General features: G+C 34.7%; 1 pseudogene; it reads right to left on the reverse strand.

Moving 5' to 3' along the window:
• Positions 1-1,897: 1,897 nt before the first annotated feature.
• LOC138821696 (GATA zinc finger domain-containing protein 1 pseudogene) lies at positions 1,898-4,104 on the reverse strand (annotated as a pseudogene).
• Positions 4,105-13,598: the final 9,494 nt, after the last annotated feature.

The raw sequence follows: 13,598 nt of genomic DNA on the forward strand, positions 1-13,598 counted from the left end.
AGTAAGGCACCTCACTGGCTGCACGACATGCAGAAATCATTGCTGTGGTACTTGCACTCAGTATGTAATTGAGCAACAGGCGGTATATATTTACAGGCTGTCACAGATGGTGAAGCCTTGTGATCACACAAATGGACACATAATGTTTATGAAATCAGTGGCAAAGATCTTTAGAATTAGAAGAATTTAGAATTAGAAGAAGCTCACAATATGTAGCATAATGATCATATTCAAATTGGCCTAACAAATTTATAATTCAGAAAATAACTACAGCAGCCAGTTAGTTATATTAACACAAAATATTAAGGTAGAGAGCCAAATATTAAAACCTACAGTGACACAAATAATCACAGATGTACACTTTCATCTAGAATACACAAAAAGGGGAAGATGGCACAAGTAAAATTCCTAAGCTGCCAAGTATTAATATACAAAGGAAAGAAAGCAAAGGGACAATGAATAAGGACCATAAGGTAAGATCACACCATAGGAGATTTCAACAATACATAGTACGTATGAGCACCTGTGGAGGACAGTAAGAATAAGAAGAGTAGCTGGCATAAGATCAGAAGTAAGGATGTGAGGGAGACAAAACCTTACTGATAAAATTGAAATTTAAATAGAATAAAGTCATAAAAAACATTACATAATAGGTGCACACATCTAATTCAATAATAAAATAGTATAATAGATATAAAATATGTACGTCATATATAGAAAACATTGTATAGAATAAAATTTCAATAGAAGAAGTTTACATACAAATCAGGTACATTTAATTATTAGGAACATGTATAGAAAGCTTTAATATTTTATGTATAAGGGAATTAGAGTAATTATCAGAATTTCCAGCTTTACAGATAAACTTTCTTCAGGCCTATTTTAATCTGAATTAGAAATAATCATTAAAGGAAGCCCACACTACTTTTTTTATTGTTGATCAAGGCAATATTTTATTTGATTAAACCTTTGAGGAGAAGTCTAAAACTGAATATTTTGTAGTTATATAAAAATATAATCCATTTTTTGAGTTTCTGGTAAATTATGAAGAAAAACAGATCGTGCCTACTCCTAATGATCTCTCAGAAATTGCATCCTTTGCCTGGGAAGATACACAAACAGAAAGCTAACATTCACCTTCAAATACATTTTGTTTTCTCTATGTCATGACTTTTTGTGGCATGAATCAAGCAATACAATGCCAAGTGTGAGGTTCAAGCCCATGTACTGACAAAGAAATGTCTGCGTGGAAATAGTAGACACAAAGACGGGATGCTAGCTTGAAAGGGCCAACCAGGGCTCCTCATAGAGAAGATACAGAAGAGGGAGAGAGACTTGCTGGAAATTGTTCTGAGGGCAGAACATATCCACATAAAACAGGGAAATGGGGTCCTGCCTGATCAAAGAACCTCCATCATGACTGGTTGAGCTGAATCTGCCCCATGTGAGACTTGGCAGAATTTGTTAACAATTACTAGGTCATTGGGAACACACTTTTTAGTTTCCCATATAAGAATTTTATGGGCTGAGCTCTGGTGGCTCCTGTAATCCTAGCTACTTAGCAGCTGAGGATCATGGTTCAAGGCCACGCCAGGGAAGAAAGTCAATGAGATTCTTATCTCCAATTAACCACTAGAAAACTGGAAGTGGAGCTATGGCTCAAATTGGTAGAGTACTAGCCTTGAGCAAAAAGAGCTCAGAGACAGCACCTAGGCCTCATGTTCAAGCCCCACGACCGACCAAAAAAAAGCAATTCGTGGAAAAAGTTATCTTCTTCAGAATTGTATAAATATAAGAAAATAAAAAATCCACTTTTGGGATTTTTTTGTTTGTTTTGAACCCAGGGTTTTAGGCATGCTGGGTAAGGGATATATTACTGAGTTTCCCAGCCTCAGTTTTAGTTGTAACTACAAGTGTTTGGTAACTGTCTCCTAATCATTATTGCAGGAATAGATCCAACATGAGTCCATACATAGCCCTTTTCTGGTCTGGTGGAGACAGTGGGAAATGGTGGTGACCTTGACTTGAAATACTCAGAGGGTGCATGACAAACAAATTCCAAGTATTCCATCTTCCTGGGAAGGTCTTCCTCTGGCCATATGGTATAAGACACAGGATCAAACTGATCTGTGGGGTTAGAGAGAGTGGGAATGAGCTACATCAGTGCTGCGCTCTTCTCTCAATACTGGTCATAGATAAAACCCCTGATCTGAGCATAGTAGAGCTTTCCATGTTGATTATCAATCACAGAAACATCATCACCATTTTGGTAATATACTCCGTTGTAGAACATTGATTTTGCAGTGATGATGGTGGAAACAGACTCAGGAGCTCTGATGGGATTTTTTAATTTAAAAATATGTCTTCAATCTTTACTAGCCATACAACGGAAAAGGGTCTCATATCTAAAATATACTTGGAACTCAAAAAATTAAATCCCCCAACAACAAATCCTCAAATAAACAACTGCCCAATAAATAAGTGGGCTAAAGACTTAAAGAGAAACTTCTCTGAAGAAGAAAGAAGGATGGCCAATAGACACATGAAGAAATGCTCAACATCCCTAGCCATATAAGAAATGCAAATCAAAACAACATTGAGATACCACCTCACTCCAGTTAGAATGGCAAAAATAAAAAACTCTAACAACAACAGATGCTGGAGGGGATGTGAACAGAATTTTGGGCATTTACCCAAATGTTTACAAACAAGACCACACTAAAGCGACCAGCACAACTATATTTATTGCAGCATTATTTACCATAGCTAAGATATGGACCCAACCCATATGCTCTTCAGTAAATGAATGGATCAAGAAAATGTGGTATATATACACAATGGAATTCTATGCCTCCATCAGAAAGAATGACATTGTCCCATTTGTTAGGAAATGGAAAAACTTGGAAAAAAATTTTATTAAGTGAAGTAAGCCAGGCCCAAAGAAACACAAGTCCCATGGTTTCCCTTATTTTCAATATCTAGTATATGTATGAGTCAAGCAAAAAAGGTTAGATAATGTGATGGTAGGAAAATGAACACTTAGATATGTATTTTAATGTTTTTTTTCTTCTTTCATTCATGTGTTTTTAACGCATTTATAAGATAATTTCTTTGTTGCTTTGTATGTCCCTCCCCCACAGTATTACCCCTGCTTTAATTATATTTGATGTCAGTATAACTTGTGGAGGAGATGGGGAAAAACAAGTCGTTTATGGATTCAGATGGACCTGTTGCAACAATGAGAAGTACAAATTGTCATGTCAAAAACGAGCTTTACAATGTCGGTGGGGGGAAAAGGGGGAAGGATTGGGTGGGGGAGAGTGGTGTTGCTTGGAAGGGAAGTGAAGGGCAAACAAAGGAGGAGGCTGCAATGCTTGTTAAGAAATGTATGCATTATCCTGCCCATGTAATTGTAACCCCTCTGTACAGTATGTTCACAAATAAAATTAAAAAAAATAAAATAAATAAAAATAAAAATATGTCTTCACCCTTTTCCTTTAGTGGAAACTTTCTTTCTGGCAGCTTTTTAAATAAATGAATAAATAGAAATAATCAGAAACAAAATAATACAGTACCTTATATGGTGCTTCTCAATGAAAATAGATTAACTCACAGTAAGTTTTGGTGGTCCAAGAGGTGAAAATAGCTATGGAGCAGCATTATCAAAATGAGCATTAAAACAAAAAAATAGTCAATGATTTCAACCCAAATGACTAGATTCACAAGTGAAGTAATCTTTGGCCATACTGAAATCCACTGCCCTCTGGATTACTGTAGCTATAATAGCAAGCAGCAATGTCACATCCTGAACAGAATTCAGTAAGATTAGCATCTGCATTTTTTTAGTACAACTCTAGAATTCATGTTTGTCTGAACACTAAGCTATGATAAAATTGTGATGAGCTATCAGCCTTGTGATGTCATACGCACACAAATTTATGCCAGTATAACTATCACATGTTAATAGTCTTATTCTCTAAGGCATCTTATTGCCCCACTCTTACTATTGAACCTGTACCTAAAATGCAGTCACTAACTCTTCAGTGACTAACAAAACGAAATGTAGCATAGATAGAAAGCACCTTTGCCATATGGTTCCCGCATGGATGGAATCTGGTAGATAAACCACATCACAGTTGGCAAAAATTTCTCCATAAAAGTTGAGTGTATGACATGTGATTCACACTGTGTTCAAAGTATAAAAAATTACTTGACACCAGAAAACTTGGACGAAATTGGACAAAATTCCAATTCATATAAATTAGAATGAAAAGAAATTGGCTTCTGTATAAACATATATATGTTTATACATATACAGTGAGAAATAGAAACATGGCAACCTCATACCCTAGGTCAGTTATTGCATGTGTGGCATACCAAATTTAATTGGCATATAAAGATATTCAATCCATGGAGCCATAGCAGAAAAATGAGTTTGGAGAAATATACACAATTATAAGCAGTTTTGGCATCTTAGAGTAAATATGAGCTCATGGTGGGAAAATGTTTTTTTTTCCATTCTAGTCCTCTTAAGGCACGAATAAAATAATTAAGAAATTTAAGATATTAAAAAATAGCAGCTAATAATGCTTGATATGAAATGTATTCATTACCATATTCATGTAACTGTAACTCCTCTGTTCAGTATTTTTACAATCAAAAACCAAAAGAATGAACAAAGAAACAATAAAAGAAATTAGCATGCCATTGAAAACGTTGAATAAATACAGAGGATTTTATGTAAGGGGATTCAGTATCTAGGTACAGATGATAGGTAGCACCTAAGCTACCTCTCTCCCTCATAATCCAGAAAATGTTGCTGGCTGGAATCTCAAAATGAACTCTGTGCTCTTTGCAAAGAAGAAATTCCCTGTCACATAATCTTCAGTGAGACTCAGGGAGGGAAGGGAGGATACAATTCTCAATCACTGTGATGATAACGAATTGATACCCTTCCACTCCTCGTTTTTCCAAAGTGCTTGTTATATTTATTCCTGAACTTGAGTCTTGATTTCTGAGTTATAATCCTAGCTCTAGAAAATGTGTCCTGCTTTCATGCAGCAGGTATAGAGCAAATGGTAATGGAATAGATTAATTTATATATTCCATTCACAAATGTCTTGCTACCTCTTTACTTGAAGTTTTCTTTTGGTTAAGTCATGTGAGTCCAAGGATGTAATTGTGCTATATCTTTACTGAGGTTGTTTATGAAGAAGATGACCATTTGGATTTTTAGTCACTAGAAGCAGGAAAAGGATTATATTTATTAAGGCAATAGGTGAATTGAGAGTGAATCAATGTACTGTGGGGTAGAAGATGAAGTGAACTTTTTGAGTGAGCTGTTGGAGGAGTTTATTTTCCTTCAGTCGCTGGATAAGTTCTTGCTAAGCAGTAGATAATATTGGTTATTTAATAATATTAGTTTATCTTATATGTTGAGGTAGGAAGCAAGAACTGAGAATGAGAAATACTGGTGGCAACTTTTAATAACTTATAATAGTATTTTTAAGTTAAGATAAGTAATACTTTATCTTACCAAGCTGCATTAATTTTAATGTTTGCTACACTGAGTAAAAGGCCAACTGATTAAAGAACATTTGTGCATTTAGTGCTTTTCATACATATTTTCAATGGGCCTTCTAGAAAATTTATGACAATTTATATTACTCTCAGTAATACATGAATTTATTTCATTTGATTAAAAATATGTTTTATTTTGTCTTTTGTGCCAGTACTGGGGAGGAAACTCAGGGCCTTACTGGTGCTTTGTAGTTTATTGTCCTCTACAACTTGAGCTATAACCTCTACTTGTAGCTTTTTGGTGTATAATTAGAAATGAGAGTCTTAAGGACATTCTTGCTTGTGCTGTCTTTGAGCTAAGACCCTCAGCCTTCTGAGATGCTATGATTAAAATTGTGAGCCACTACTGTAGATTAGAAAGATTTCATTTTAGTGAGTTTTGAAAAACAACTAAAAAAAATTGTAGTATTCATTTTGCTGCCTGCAGACTTGTATCTAAAGGCTTTAAAACCTTTTAAAAAGTTTATGATATTAACTATCAAATGTATTGCAAATTAATTTTTATAAACCATAAACATATCTGTTGGGTTTTTGTCCATCTCATGGAAGATGGACAAGGTCCGAGGAAAGGTAAGTGGGCCACTTGCCCATTCCCCAGCCTCCCTTAGCCTCAGAGACAGACAGATGCAGCAGGGAGTCAAGTCAAGCAGGAATTTATTATCACACAACAAACATTTTTAAAGCAAAAAAAACCTGCATGGCATAAAAGGGGAGGAAAAGGAACTAACCAATCACTGTAGAGGTCACCCTATCATGCATATAAAAATGATTTTTTCAAATATTTTTTGGTGTTTTCTTACTTTTTATTTTTGTGTTTTGCTTTTAGATTTTTCCCTGACACCAGTTAGAAAACTTGATGTCTGTTTTCTTAAAATGCTTTCCTGACTTCATTTAAACTATATATGAATTTATTTATATTTTAGCTATGAAATACAGATTTAAATGTAGTACCTTTCCTATTATTGCCAGCAACATACTAGTTATTTGTTGAGGTGTGCTTTATGTTAGAACTGGAGCTCAATGCAGGATCTCATTTCCTCAGCTTCTTTGTTCAAATCTGGAGTTCTACAACTTGCATCACAACTTCAGTTTTTTGCTGTGCAATTGGAGTAAGAGGTCTGATTGACCTTCTGGCTGTCTTTGAACTGCAGTCCTCATATCTCTGTCTCCTGAGTTATTAGGATTGCATGTGTGAACCTCCAGTAGCTGGCTAGCAGTTAGGTATTGTTATTAGCATTATTTTCTCTCTAGTTGAAACCACATATTTTAAAAAATAGGAAAATTGATTGAGGGCTTTGCCTCATTTCACTTATTTTCTCTTTATTTTGGTTTATTTTTCCTACCACTGAGTTTACGGATCCCTAGGTTGGATAACTTGATAAAAATTGATAAAAATCAATAGTCTTGCTGACTTCTTATTCCCTCTCCTGGTCCAGAGAACTGTTAGCATTCTTCCCCCTCTATGTACTTTTCTACTTTGACTTTCTTCTGTGTGGTTTTTTGGTTATATGCCAAATTTAATCTTCCCTTATTCCCCTTGAGAATCTGTTGCTATGTTATGTGTCCCTGAGTTATTACTTTTATTTTTTCTTTGAGTTGATCACATACAAACTTTTTTATTCTTATGTTTGTTTGGTTTTGTTTTCCCACAGAATTTTATTATTTTAGCACAGGCTGTCCATAAACACTCAATTGTTCTGCCTTAGCACCCAGCATGTTGAAAATAAGAAGCATTTGTCACCATGCATAGTGGTTTCTTATTTGTATTTTTTATTTTCATGCTTGTTGTGTACTTATTTACCAATTTTTGTACATATCATACTATTGTGTTAGAATCAAGGACTTTTTAAAATACAGGATATGACATTTTTAGAACTTAAGTGTTGTTTGAATTCATTTTCTGTGTGTGTGTGTCATGGATCATCTCTTAAATATATGTACAAATCTTCTTACTTTTATTGTCATTACATCACTTAATATTCAATTTACTTTAACTCAAGTACATGAAATTTGTTCATGATTTTTCCTGTACCCTGTAACACTTATAGAATCTATCCTGTACCCTTGACTTTTGAAAAAAATAAGTAATTAGTATAAATATATGAATTTTCCTGAGAGACTTCCTGTTCTGGAAGGTTATAATTCACAGAGTTGGAGTAGTTCAGAGATGAAGGGGAAGTTCTGTTGGAATAATTGGAAGTATTTTACAATATAGGTTGGGAAGTATTGAGAGTTGGTATTTACAGCACAGGTTAGTGGGGAGATGAAATGAGTTATTCAGGGGAGGGGAAAGGTATCTAATGTTGTATTGACCCCGTATTGTGAAACTGTGGAGAAAAGAATAAATGCATACACAGATGTTTAGGTGCAAACTTCAATAATAAGGAGTCTGAGGAATGACAAGGAAAAAAGAGAAAGGATAATAGAAGAAGAGAAAGAAGTACATTAGCCAATAGGACATTCAGAAACAGGAAATAGATGGCTGAAATAAAAAACACAGCAAAGGAAATAGAACAGAAAAACAAATGATCATATTTTGAGCAGATTATTAGAAGGTGGTTTGTTATTGATAAAAATTAGGGAATGGAGGTGGGAGATACATGAGTAATATATATTACTGTATACAGGGATTGAAACTCAGATATGATAGCAATAATTGTTGGGAAATATGGTTCTGATAAGATGATTTCCATTAAAGAAGTGTGAAAAAAAAGGGGGGGGGGGAAAGTGTGGTGATATGAAGCTCAAGGATTAAATGGAGAAGATTGATTGGTAAGATTCTTATCTCTAAAACCACCAGAAAACCAGAAGTAGAGATGTGGCTCGAAGTAGTAGAGCATCATCCATGAACAAAAGAGGTCAGAGACAGTGCCGAAGCCCAGAGTTTAAAACATGTGACTGCAAAAAAAAAGAAAGAAAGAAAGAAAAAGAAAGGAAGAAAGGGATAATTGGTGGCTATTATATTTCAGATACAATCATTTCCCTTAAGAAGAGCAAGGAAGAAAAAATGGGGATAAGTGTGGTATGATTGAAAGTTGAATCACCTCCTTCTGATTTACAACTTGGAGAAACCAGAGATAATCTTATACAGATTAATAGCTATTAGGCTTACAAAGAGTAATTTTAAGAATCTTTAGCTGTAGCTTTCCTTGTTAAACCAGACTCTAGAAGATAGTGTACTGTCGTTCTCCAAAATACTTTTCCTATAGTAGTTGCTGTCAGTGGTCTTTTCAGGCTGTTGTAAGATGGCTGCCCATTCTCCTCTTTAGGTTTCTGGGATCCCTTAACTTTTTACACAGTTGGGATCTACAGCCCAATTTGAAAGAGGATTAACTTGTAGAAACTATGGTTCAGATGTGATGGTTTCCATTTTAAAAAGAAAAAGAGAAAGAAAACAGAGAGGGAGGGTGCAATATGGAAGTCAAGAATACTACATAGATGGTTGATTGGTGTGATTGATAAGTCTGGCAACGGACAAATAGACCACACAATACGTTTGAACCAATAAAGTGTCAATGACTGATTGTCTTTCATACAGCAATTGTGAAGTCTTAGTTGATTTTATAATGTCTTCTCTGTACATTGCAACATGTTTAGTTTTGTTACCCTAAGAAGTCCTCTTAAGTGTACCGCTTAAAAATATTTGCTTTCTCAGAAGCAATTGCCATGTTTTGAGACAAGCAGCTGTTTGTCATAGAACTTAAGGTTTTATTTTGGTTGATAATGAGGCCTCAACTGACATAGGAGAACAGGTGTGTGTATGAATACAGTTACCCAGTGCTTTACTCTCAGCTAAATCTGTTAACTAATGAATGAATAAATAGCACTCTGAGTGGTAGCCATTGTGTTATATTTATTTTGATGGCAGAAGATGATATAATCATACTGAGTGGAACAACTGAAGAACCTTTCAAGAAGAGAGTAGCAAGTTTCCAGGTTTAGTAATTCTCTGTAGCCTATGGTTGGAGGTGATCACACAAAGTAGAGAGACATGATTCAGGAAAACTAGATAAGGGAAAGCAAGAGAACAATTTTATTCCTTTGACTTTTCTTATTAATCAGTTATTAAAGAATTTAAAAGGAGTAATAATTTATGCTATACATTTGATTTAAAAGTGCTTATATATATATATATATATATATATATATACACATATATAATACACACAACATTTTCATTATCCGTTCAGAAAGCATTGGGCGGTTTGATTTCCTTGGTTATAGAAAACTGTGAAAAAAGAAACATAGATGTTCAAGAGTCTTTACTGCAAACTGACTTGTAATATTCAGGATAGATGACCAAAAATGGTATTGCTTGATCACAAGCTAGTTTTATGTTGAGTTTTTAGGAATATTTAATCTGTCTTCCTGAATATTACACTACATTCATTCCCACTAACAGTATAATAAAGCTCCTTTTTCCTCAACTCACAACCAGCATTTATTTTTTGTATACTTGATATAGGATGCTTTCACAGGGGTAAGATGAAATCGCAATATTACTTTGATTCATATTAAAATGAGAATTTTGAGCATTTCCTCATGTCTTTATTGGTAATTCTTTCTTCTTTTTGTGAGAAATTCTGTGATTTCTTTGTCCAATCATTGGTTTACTGAATTTAGGACAGCTTAGTTTGGGAGTGCCTTGTCTATTGTGGATATTATGCCCTTGTCAGATGTATAGCTGATAAAGATGTTCCATTTTGAGATCTTATGCCCAGATAAGGATTCCCAAAGACCACCAAGGAACTGATTCTGATGCAAGCACACGAGAGTCATTTATTGCAAGCTCCAGCCTGGACTCACAACGGGCACCTGTGGAGCAGGTCAGAGTTGAGAGCCCTGACTTCTCAGTTTAGCAAGGGTAGGGGGGTTCCAACTTAAGGGTTATATGATTGGTTGAAATTTACTGAGTGAATCTTGTAACAATCTTATTGGCTGGCGTGCATGAGCTAAGTTGTTAAGCAGCAAACTATGTTAACTATGTTATCTTAAGAAACATCTGGAGCTTTAGGTACCTTCCTGTCATCCACTGATGGCTATTGCTAGGCTGTAGCTAGGGCAGAATGTTATTAGGACATTTTGCAGTTTTTCCAGGAACCTGAGTTCATACTTTCAGTAAAAGTCCTCACATTGGATACTTTCAGTAAAGGCCTTTACAATGGATACTTTCAGTAAAGGACTTCAAAAGTCCAGAATGGCTGTACTTTGGCTATCAGTACATTGATTTTTTTTTTCTTGATTAAATACAAACTTTGCTGTACAGAAATTTTTTGCCTTGTTACAAAATGATTTCTCAATTATCAATAAGCTGAACCCCTGGTCTGTATTCAGAAAGTTCCTTCCTAATATGCCAGTAGTTTTAGTGTTCCTCCTAACCAGTCTTGTATTTGTTTCAAGATTTTAGGTCTTAAATTGAAGTGTTTGTTCCATTTTGAGTAGACAGTGTGACAGTCAAGAGATCCAGCTTTGGTTTTTTTACATATGGATGTGTTATAATGTGAATCATCCCAGAAGCCACATTTTCAAATATAAAATATTGGAGTCTTTATTATACAATTAGCAGGCTACAGGCAGACCTTGGTTACAAAGGCCTGCTGCACTCAACTACACAAAACAGAATTATGAAAAACGAGAGAGAGGAAGAAAAGAACAAAAACAATACCAGCAAGCTAATTCAGCTCTGATGGAGAACAATATTTGGGATGTTATGATGACCAGAGACAAGCCAGAAGACAGGACACAGGACAGGATCATGGAGACATGATGGTAGAGGCAGCTAGGCTGGTCTGGGCCTAAATAGGGCCCAAGCCCAGGGCAGGGCCACAGGAAATTCCCAGTCCCAGGCAATGGACTGACAGATTCATTAACCTCTCAGCCAAGTGCTGGCTACAGCCTCCATGGTTCCAGGCATGCCCATCACCTGGGAGGTAGGTGATGGGTGGGGGCATTTCCTTCCCCGAGCAAGAAGACAAGATGCTAGGTCCTGCCACCCAACCTTGTAACCAATAAGGTGCCAGCCATATTCAAATATCCAATTTTCCTAACACCATTGGTTAAAGATTGCCATTTTTTCCAACATGTACTTTTTACTACTTTATCAAATCCCAGATGCATGCAAGTATATGGGTTTATTAATGCGACTTCTAGTTTATACTACTGGTCTTCAAACCTATTTTTGTGCCAGTACCAATCTTACTTGCTACTGTAGCTCATTGTAAAGTTAAAGTTTTGGAATGTCATACCTTCGTTCATTATTGCTAATTTACCCAAAATTCCTTCTGTTGTTCTAGAACTTTCATTAGAATTTTTATATTGTCTTTATCTCAGTCAACAATGACATTGGGATTTTATGTATGTTGTACTGAATTTGTAGATTTCCTTTGGCAGTATGTCCATTTTCACAATAATAATTTTGCAAGTCTGAGAACTTGGAGGTATTTTCACTCCTAATCATTTCTTCAGTTTATTTCTTCAATATTTTATAGTTTTAGTTGTAGTGGTCCTTCAGCTGTTAATATATATATATATATAATATATGTATATATATTATATATAATATTATATATATATAATATATATATACCAAGTAATCTATATATATCTATATATATATATATATTGATTACTTGGTATTTTAATTTACTTTTTTCAGACTATTACAAAGAGCATTTCTTTCCCAATTTAATCCTCAACTTCATTTTTTTTCATATATGGGAAAGAATGGATTTTTTTCTCTTTCCTTCCTTTACTTTTCCTTTCTTTTCCTTCTCATTTGCTGTAAGTATTCATTGGCTTCAGCACCTGAGAATGAGGGGTTTATCTAGGTCCTTCAGAAGTAAGTTTTTATCTGTTTATGAGGATAATTTCCTTACTTCTTTCCCTCTTTGGGTTCCTTTTGTATCATTTCCTTTTATTGCTGAGGTTAGGAATTTCAGCACTTTATTGGAAATTAGTAGAGAAAATGAATATCCTGTCTTTTTCCTGATATTAGAGGAAATATATATATATATATATATATATATATATACATTCAGATATATAAGTATATATACATATAGATATATAGGTATATCTATATGTATATATGTTTGTAAAATGTGTTTGTTAATGGAAGACTTTATGTACTCTTGTTGTAAGGTATTCTCAATTATTGGGATTCAGAGATGCCACAATTTAGAAGGTCGAATTTGGAGTATTTATTAAAAAGCCAGCGACTGCATGGTGGACTCCTGTCTGAAAGACCAGAAGCCCAGAACAGAGCTAGCACATAGTTTCTAAAGACAAGGACGTGTACTTGAGGTGAAGACCAAATCTTAACAATCTAACAAAAGTGTCATTCATAAAACAAAACAAGCTAAATGAGGATATTATTCCTAATAATAGTGGTTATACAAAGGCAAAGTGAATATACTTATTCTTAATAAAATGGTTATACATAGGCAAAATAGGTGGGGATAGTTAACTCTAACAAAGTGATAATATATAGGTTAAATGATTAGGTGGGGATACTTAATTTTAATAAAGTGATGATTCATAGGGAAAATAAAGGACAATCAGGACCCCAATTACCTAGATGAAGTGGTAGTTTCCTGGAGCCCATGACAATTATTACAGTCCAAAGATTGTCCTCTATAACCTCTAGAGTTTGGAAAGTCCCCATCTATAATTAATAGCAAGATGCCAAGATGGCAGTCAAGTTACTTAGATTCATATCCATATTTCACTCTCACCAAAAAACCAGTTAACTAAAGAAGAGATTCACCTTAGATGTGAATAATAATAAAACAAAATGGGTTTTATTATTATTTTTTTATTTATTTTGGATTTTGTCAGTACTGGTAAGTCCAGGATTGTTTGTTGAATTGGTATTCCTCTATTAAGTGAATACATGTTGACCCCCATAATTTCTTCTTCATGGAACATTCATTCCATTTTTTATATGAGGTGATAATATTTTAGTCTCTTCTTACTGATTTTGACCTGCAATTGATTTCGTTATAAGTATAGTTACTCCT

Source organism: Dipodomys merriami, unplaced genomic scaffold (genome assembly GCF_024711535.1).
Source record: "Dipodomys merriami isolate MVZ:Mamm:240054 unplaced genomic scaffold, mDipMer1.0.p SCAF_93, whole genome shotgun sequence".
NCBI classification, from domain to species: domain Eukaryota; kingdom Metazoa; phylum Chordata; class Mammalia; order Rodentia; family Heteromyidae; genus Dipodomys; species Dipodomys merriami.